General features: G+C 33.2%; 1 long non-coding RNA gene across 22 annotated transcripts; it reads right to left on the bottom strand.

Annotated features, from left to right (window-relative positions):
• Positions 1 to 2,202: 2,202 nt before the first annotated feature.
• On the bottom strand, positions 2,203 to 8,811 carry LOC131653052 (uncharacterized). Of its 22 annotated transcripts, none has more exons than XR_009298959.1 (12): positions 7,852 to 8,810; positions 7,228 to 7,673; positions 7,084 to 7,128; positions 6,327 to 6,994; positions 6,076 to 6,211; positions 5,150 to 5,758; positions 4,666 to 4,797; positions 4,411 to 4,516; positions 4,246 to 4,322; positions 3,515 to 4,103; positions 3,298 to 3,386; positions 2,203 to 3,091 (listed from the first exon to the last, which is right to left on the bottom strand). It is a non-coding gene; the product is annotated as an uncharacterized LOC131653052 (long non-coding RNA). The 22 variants fall into 22 exon arrangements; XR_009298961.1 differs by having other exon boundaries at positions 2,205 to 3,091; positions 3,515 to 3,671; positions 7,852 to 8,808; XR_009298953.1 differs by having other exon boundaries at positions 3,515 to 4,516; positions 7,852 to 8,296; positions 8,412 to 8,811.
• Positions 8,812 to 9,183: the final 372 nt, after the last annotated feature.

Genomic DNA, 9,183 nt, shown 5'->3' with positions numbered 1-9,183 from the left:
TAGAGATTCTTAGAAATTATATTTCTCACTATGGAATATTTAGTACAATATCTCTAAGATACTTCTTTCTCTTTTTCTCTATGAAGTTTGTTTGTTGAGTTTGAAAATATAGCTTTGAGTAGCATTGTAAATCGACAACTTCTTCAAATGAGAGTGTCTCATATATATAGCCTCATAATAAATGTGACTGTTGAGAAGGACACGTTGAAACTTTCCTTGCAACTTGATGTAACGACTCCAAAAGGTCTTGGGGAACAAAGAGCACACGAAAGTTGAATTCATAAAATACGTCTTGCAGTAGTGGAAAAGGTGATGTATTGTTGTACCATATTATTTCTAGTGCAAGTTATCTGATCATTCTTCTTTGAGATGTACTTCTGTTCTGAAGTAGATAAAACAGGGAAGGGATCAAATAACGTAGACGTCCCAAGAGAAAGTATTCTTCAGAGTCAAAGAGAAATCTTTAGAGTAGAAAGCAACAGCTTATCTGAACGATGTATTCTTCATTTCTGATATGGAAGAGTAACTTAGCTTTAGATACATTTGTAAATCCTTTATCTGATGAGTCATTCAACATTCTTCAGAACTGCTGATGTCATTTCAGAATTGAGATGAGTAGTTCTTCTAATGTATATTGAAGCTATTTTTGATGATCTTACGGACAACAATCCTTAATCAAATAAAATAGTAAATCTGCACACTTAAGAAACCATTAGAGGACAAAATTGTTAGATATAAAATATATGTGATATTATCATCAAATCTTAAAAATTGAATGCATAACCAAATATTGTTCTAACAGAGATTGATTTCGTTGGAGCCACATGTAACATCAAACAATCTATATTTTGACAATTTTGTTAGATAGCTTAAGGGTTAACGTCATTCTCTCAGTAATAGATTCAAATAACCTGCCCTGAGGTTTTCTCGCTAAATAAAACTTTTAGCTCGCTTAATGCGGAAGTTGGCATCATCTAACTAAGCGCGACTTGTAGCTCGCTTAGCACACAAACTTCCTAAGAGCAGCATTATCCATTATGCAAGAATGGTTTAGATGCTCATGCATGTTATATTTTTAATTTAATCTTCATTTTCATGACATGCATTGAGCATTTCTAACAAGAATATGTAAATTAAGTGACATGTGTCTAACTGTCTATATACAAATGTGCATGCAAAGAATGTAGATACAATGTCATACCTGTTTTTTTTTTTTTTTTGAGCTTGAAGATGAACACTTGTAAGAAACTTGATGATTGAGTGTGTGCAATATAAAAATGTAAGCCAATTTCGTATTCAAAGTATTTCTTTGGTACCTTAGTATTAAAATTTCATGACAAAAGCCATGCAAATAATACTAGGGGCATTAATTTATATTATTATTAAATAATATTATAAAATTAATTTTTTTATGTTAATTATGTGAGAATTGAGATGACGAAGTAAACTTAGTTGGCGCCTAAGTGGTATATGTAAGTGTCACGTATTAAATTAATTTGTCAATTGATCAAAATGGAATGGATAAAAAAACTTAATTTTTAAAAAATTAAAACATTAAAAGTTCATTTAATCTTAAAAAAATTTATGGCCCTTTGATATTGGAGATTAAAGTCATATTTTATGAAAATAACTAGTGTCTTACCCGTGCGTTCGCACGGGTACCCGTCGTTTCCGCGCATTTGAGATTAGGGAAATCATAAATTTTAGGAAAATATTACAAAAATATTACAAGTTAGGTTAGAGGTTATGATAAAGAAAAATGGTGTGTGTAAAAATTATCTTTTATTAATCATCTATTTATTTTGCATTCATTTTCAAATTAATTATCTTTTAAAGTTATAAATAATTTATAATAACAATTATTAATTAATTAATGTTTAATTTTATACTAAGTAAATAATTGGTATTAATTCTGTCAGTCCCGGTTTAAAATATCTTAAGCAAATCTCTTCGGCTCTTCTAAGAAGAAAATATAAGAGATGAACCATTTAAACTAAATTCAAAGATGAGGATATAAGTTCAGCAAATTGTAATATGTAATATAACTAAACATTTCAATTGTCCTGTTGGAATTTCAATTATATTCAATTAACACTTAGTATTTACACATACTAAACCTACACCATAAGCATTTTAGAAGATTAGTAGTATTTCAGAAAATGTCTAGAAATTATTTTTCAAGACACCATTCATAGTCATCTTTTCAATGTTGGGGATTATTGTTAAAATTCACGCTGCAGCTATAATGGTGGTTATTAAAAAGTTCTACCGTAAACTGAAAAACAATGTCAGCAAAGTAAGCAGGAAATGATTACATACAAATTTCGAGAAAAACCAACAGATCCAGGCGTGTAGAGCATAAATAGTCATTACAGAGCAAATAATGAGAAAATAAAAGAGATCAAAATTTTCACACCACTATATCAGGTATACTCCACTGACAATGTAAAATCTAAACCAAAAGCATGCTAACAAAATAGCTCATGGATGCCGCTACTCTTTCAGAAACATATATAGCAGATATTCTTCTAGGCTGAGTACAAATTATGCTACATAGAGCTCCATGTGCAGCTTCAATATCAGATTCTAATGTGCAGCTACAATCTCAATGATCCATGTGTAAGCTTTTAAAAGTACCGCAATATCCCCCAATGCTGCAATAATGCCGCTGTACGCGTGCTTCCAGTTATGGTAACGGTTCCCTGCAGACACCTCCAATGCATCAAACCCTTTAAAGATGTTGATGATGCTGATGATGATTGTTGCGTATCCGATGCCACAATTCAATCTCAAGAATTTATGCAGTCTGCAGTTTTCTTGTTCCTTGTTTTTGAGAAGTGGTGTTCGTGTAAAAAGAAATAAAGTTTGAGACTAACATTAGCCTGCCTGTGAACTTACACTATTAAGAAGTCTTACTCTGATGTTATCAATTTTGCTTTTCTGTTGACATAGTCCAGATACCCCTAGAGGTTACCAACACATAAGTTAGATTTAATGGGAATTGATCCCACTTAGCTTGAAGGAACTATGCTGCCTTGTAGATCTTGTATCCTCTTCATTTTTCTCTTCATTGTTCCAGGTGAAAACCAATCTGCTAAGTGAAACTCCAAAAAACACATCATCAAATTAGGTCCAGCTTAAATTAATTACCTATTCATGAGAACTTCTCAATTAAATTTAAATTCTTATAAGTCACATTTATGAAATACTTGGGAAGCCATTGTTTAAATAACCATATTTGTACATACTAAATCTAATAACAAAACATGAAAGTGAAAGAAGAAAGAGAGTGAGAACCTGAATGCATTGGAAGCAGAGGTCGCAGCTCTCGATATTGCATAGAATAACAACTGTGCAACCTCAATTATGGTCACATTATAGTCACGCTACATCATAAATCACAATATCGCATCACAATATCACATTACAAAGGAAAATCCTTGTCCATATGCACATGTGGTGCAAAAGCAAATCCTCCTATTTCTATGAGTGATGGAATAAAATTAGATATTACCTTTGCTTGCTTGGGTGCCAACTTCATCCTCATGTAATCTTCTTGCATGAAAGCTTTTTCTCTTTAAACGTCAATGTATCACTGCTTTCTTAACCGCACCGACTGACCAAAGACTTTTACGATAATGTTTCCATTGTTGAAAGCACTACAATGCATCCTGCATTGTGTCAATTGATTTTTTAAAACTCAGTTGTATGAGTCGACTGTCAATCTTATATAAAACCTTGAAAACTAAGCAACCATTCAATGATAAAATCAATTCCAACCTAATCTAAGAATAAAATCAATTCAAGATAACATGAATTAGGAACTTGTTTCCTCATTATCATTAACTTGCTCAAACCCCAGAGGATAAAATGTGATTGACTACATCTCAATGGAAAATTTCTATGCTATAGAATACCGCCTCCAATCAAACTCCCTTAAACTCTCCTGAACAGTACCTTTAAGAATGCATTCAAACTCGAATAAGATTAGACGACATCAAAAATCTGATCATCCGAAAATAATGTGGCCATATTGATTCCACAAAATCAAGATACTTTTCCACTAACCATTCTTGCAATACTTTCAATATTCTTCGTGTTAGCTGTATATAATCAACATCTTTTAAGCTTGATATAGGCCCCAAAAGATAATATCGATATAGCAATTGATATATAATTCAATATGGATAAGGAAAACACAACTAAAATCATCCTTGTCTTTTAGTAATTGATCCAAAATAGAACCTGTATAAGGTGTAGCCATAATTATATCATCCTTGTCTCTTAGCAATTGATCCAAAATTCATAACAATTCTTCTTTCCTGAAATTTAAGTCATCAAGGGAAGAGAGGTTGAAACATCAACATTGAAATCAAGTGTTTAATCAATCTACAGAAAATCTTTAAGTACAGCAGCTGTATGATTCAGTTCAGTCCCTGCATCCTTCGGTACAACAGTCGTAATATTTCGGTTTAGCAGTCATGCAACATGGTTTAATATCTGATTCAGCCAGCACCTACAAAATCACAACCTTATCATCATTTGCATAGCCAAAATAACTTACATCAAGTATAAAAAGAAGAGCCATAGTTTTCAGTAATTTTCGGTTAAAAACTATCAAGAAACTCAAAGATATATTTTGTATGCAATTGATTTAACTCTTACCAGATCTAGACAGTTGGCATAACTTCAATTTTGGAGCGACATTCCAGTATTTAGAAGACAACAGTTTCTTAATTCTGCGGTGTGCCATGCGTTGCGGAGACCTAAATGTCTTCGACTTGGTGGAAACCTTATCTGTGATCACAGGTACCAAAGAAGCACCTTTTAGCCAACGCTCACCCTCATAATAAATTATGAAACACAAAATTGATTAAGTTTTCCCTTTCTAAAATCACAGATATGTTTTCCTTCAGAATAAATTATAAAAGCATCAAATCTTAAGACTTGCTATTTGAGAGGATGGGATGAAGTTATGCCAAAAATTGTTTGACTGAATAAGTAGGCATAAAATTATAAAATATGCCTTCTTTATGAATAAACCCATCTTCAAAGACTGGTATAAATAAAGATGTCATACAAATGGATCCATGAAAAGAGTTAAATCAATACATGGAACGCAGAGAAAACTAAGCTCCTGGATACATACAGTTTGTTGAGCATCTTTAATTCCCCCAGCAGCAAATTAAACTTGATCGAAGTTAAATGTCTGATTGTACAACATGTCGCGTTGACCTTCATACCTGATCAAAGCATAGTGTATTGGTATATTAAAACAACAATATAATATTCAATTCATGTATAATGTATTGAGCTAAGGAAGATTATTAGCTGCATGATAAAGTAGTTGAGCGTATTTAAAGTAAAAACTCAAAGTATTGTTAGTGTGTGTACAATGTGACAACTCAACAACGACAAATAAACTAAGAAAACAAAGAACAATCGACTCACATTCTCTTTTGTTTAAGAAATCGCATGGCTCTAGATTTAATAGCTTCGAGAGTAGGACCATACCTTGCTTTCTTGATCTGTTCTTTGTATCTACTGTGTTTGACATCAAGCTTCTTAATTCAAGTCTATAACAAATCTTATAATATTACCATTTACTACAAAATTCTTTGAAGAGTTGGACAGAGAAAATATCGAACTTGTTAACTTGGCCCAGTGATAATTTATCCTCCGATGAATTGCCGTTTGGAACAGTTACATTCTCCAGGGCTTTCCTCAGACCATACGGACTCACAAAAATTCCCTCTGCCTGCATGTGGATCACATATCAGCGCATTATGAAAACATTGAACTGGTTGTCTCTTAAATTCCCTCTTCCTGCATGGGGTTTTAGCATTTTGGGAATATTGGGGGTTTAGGGAGTTTGAAGTAGATTGCATTGGAGAACTTATTGACCCATCGTTTGCAATTGGTTGATTGTCTTTAACATTGAAAACATTTCATATGATAGATAATATATGATCAAATTAAAGGCAAGCGACTAATTTGTGAAAGCAAAAAGACTAATCATCACAGCCAGTTTGATTGTACATCAAATAGGATCTAAATTAGAAGTGAGTTCTGCACCTGCAACAATTAGACAGCAGTGCAGAACCAAGAATAAGCCCAGAAGCTACGCATGAATTCAAAACAAACCGAACCGAGTTGCTTACTAAACCGGATTCAGCACAAAAGCCTTAACGAAGAAAGGGGATAATAAAAGCTGTAACAGAAGGGTAGATAAGGGAATATCAGGAGGGATGTAACGAAAAAATATGAGAAGAAAAATCTGCATACCAATAACAAAACAATGGAGACAAATGAGAAGCTCTTATTACCTTGGAGTCCACAATCCAAATCTTCTTGCAAGTCTCTTCGACCGGGGCTTTTGTGTGGCCAAAATGATAGAATTTAATTTAACTACTTGAGATAAAAGAATACGTTTAGAAATAAACAATTAAGTATTAAAACCAAGTTATACCTGCTTAGAAATCTCAAAAGCTATCAACTCTGCTATACCAGTTCCAGCCTTCAATAACCAAAATATAGAAGTAAGAATTTCACTTACGGAGAATGTGTGATCAGCTAAGGTTCCTCCGATTAATTTAAGGGAAGCAAGCAATCCTGCTAATACAAAGTTGTACCCTGAATTGAATCAAAGTAGAACACAATCAAAATAGTAGAGATGCCGTCTAAGCTAAGCTTGCATCATTTCATATCTCTCGTCAAAATTTATTTTCTTTTTAACTTGATGGAAAAAGGAACCACTTCAAACTCATGAATGAGCATTTGTTTTAATGCATACTCGAGACTGTCAGAGAATATGATAGTAATTGGAGCTAATTGCACAAACCAAAAGCGTTCATCAAGTGCAAGCAATTAGGATGAGAAGACAAATATATTTGCTAAGTCCTTCTGCAATATACTGCCATCCAGTGTAAGAATATGGTCTGCACAAGAATAGAAGGATCTACTAAATATCCACAGTCCACAGAAAGACCAGCTCCTGCAAAAGGATAAAACAAAAAACATGAAGAATAAGGCGAGGTTTTAGTAAACGACATACAAATAGGGAAAATACATAATTTCTCTTACCTGCTGAAAGGTTTACTCGAAATGCTTTCCCGAGTTTTCCGGTTGCTGTCATAAAGTAACATAGTGATTATTAGTATGGAAGAGAAGTCACGACAAAGGAAAAGAAATCCACTATCCGCAGAAGTTACTATATAAATGTGTTACCAAGTAGATGCTCATATAAGCTTTCGTTCGGAGTATACTCAAACACCACCGTCCTTGTGAATGGTCTGTCTTCTTCATAATAACGAATAAGATTGGCAAAGTTCTTATGGCTAACACAGGATAGAGCAACAATCTGAAAGCATGTATGTAAGGAAATAAGTTAGCTAAACAATTAAGTTTGAAACATGAAAGTCTATCTATCAATTGAATTGAAACTCTCAGTGTTTCCATTTCCATTGACATAAGGAAGAAAATCTTTCTTCTGCAGGCTATCTCCATGTTCTTTGACCAATTCTCGGTAGAAGTAACAATAGTATAATCAATAGAAATCTTGACTCCATTGGACATTGTTCCTTTACATATGGTGCACTTCTCAAAATTATTAATGATATTGCTGAAATCTTCACATGTTGTCTCCAACTCTGATTGATTCAACTTGGGGACCCCTGCATTTCATATAATATGAATAAGAAGACAAAATAGTTGATATGTAATGAGTATGCAATACTAATTGGAAGAAATAGTCATCACAATAATATGAATAAGAAGACAACAGAGATATTACAAACATATCTAATCATCTGCACAAATAAAACAATGATAGAAAAAATAAGCCATACTTACCTCAATGCACAAAATAGCAGTTTCCCTACCAGCAAGATTTGGGTCACTCAGCAACTGCAAAACCTGACAATTGATCATGTATGGGAAGGAATTAGTATCAGATGCTTATTTGTAAAAATTAATACAGGAGGTAGGATAGCCCGTTGAAGTGGAAGAGTCAATACATACCAAATCAAAAATACAAATATAATGGAATAAAGAGAATAAAGAAAATATAAAAAATTATCATATATACAATGAGTTCTACTGAAACACCGGGCGTAACCTCCACAACACGCCGCTTCAAACAGTGATAACCCACATAGACCACCACCATCATCAGCGGCTACGGCCGCGATCCACCCAAAACTAACGTCACGTACATACAGCCCAACGAAAATCTTCAATCGGAATCCCTCCGATTCGCGCATACAGCTCTCCATTTGTGTGGTAAGTTTTGTCATTACTGCAATTAAAGTTTGAATATGTTGTTTTGATACTAAGCCATTGTAAAGAGAAATTGAAAAGTAATTTGGTGAAAATGGATCGTGAAAGAAGAAGAAGAATGGGGTTGCACTAACAATTTTTCGGAACGGTTTTGAAATTTGGAAGAGAATGGATTTAAGGGCAGTTATGAAGAGAGTGGAAATTGAATAACAAAGGATGTAACGGAAGAGAGTGGAAATTGAATAACAAAGGATGTAACTGTCGAATTATAGTGGAAGAAGAGCATAATTTGGAGAAAGCTGATGTGGATTATCGAGGGAACAGAAGCTGATGTGGATAGCCTAAGAATTGTCTAAATGGTAGACTTTTCTTATATGATAGATTAAGAGTCAAGTGCAATCATAGAGGATTTGTTTTCATCTTTAAGAATGGTTTTTCTAATGAGGTTTTGGAGTTTCTAACTTTTTAAACAGGATAAAAAACTTAGACTAATTTTTTTTTATTTGGAAGGAAAGAATGAATATCGCTAAGTACAAAATTTTAGAGTGTTTTAGTTCTGAGATTGAGATTTGATTTAAGATTGAAGATCTTAAATGATTTGCACTTTAGTGAAAGTTGTATATAGACGAAGGAGATTCAAAATTCATGTGTTGTTTAGCCGTTGATTTTAAATTTTAAGTTTGTCTTTGGTATTAAAAGACACTTTAAATTTTATATTAGTGGAAAACTTAACAACTATCAATGGTTGCCATTGGAGGGTGAATTAAATTCAAATCTAATTGTAAGTTTTCTCTATTCTTCCGTCTTTTGATTTCTGCCTAGATTATATATATTTTTTTAGATTTTAATTAGTTTTTTTTTTTTTTTTTGGCTTTAAACCACCGGTTTAGTCCGGTTCGGGGGCGA

The sequence above is a fragment of the Vicia villosa genome, linkage group LG2 (assembly GCF_029867415.1).
Source record: "Vicia villosa cultivar HV-30 ecotype Madison, WI linkage group LG2, Vvil1.0, whole genome shotgun sequence".
Lineage (NCBI taxonomy): Eukaryota > Viridiplantae > Streptophyta > Magnoliopsida > Fabales > Fabaceae > Vicia > Vicia villosa.
This window is presented reverse-complemented; position numbering and strand designations above follow the sequence as displayed.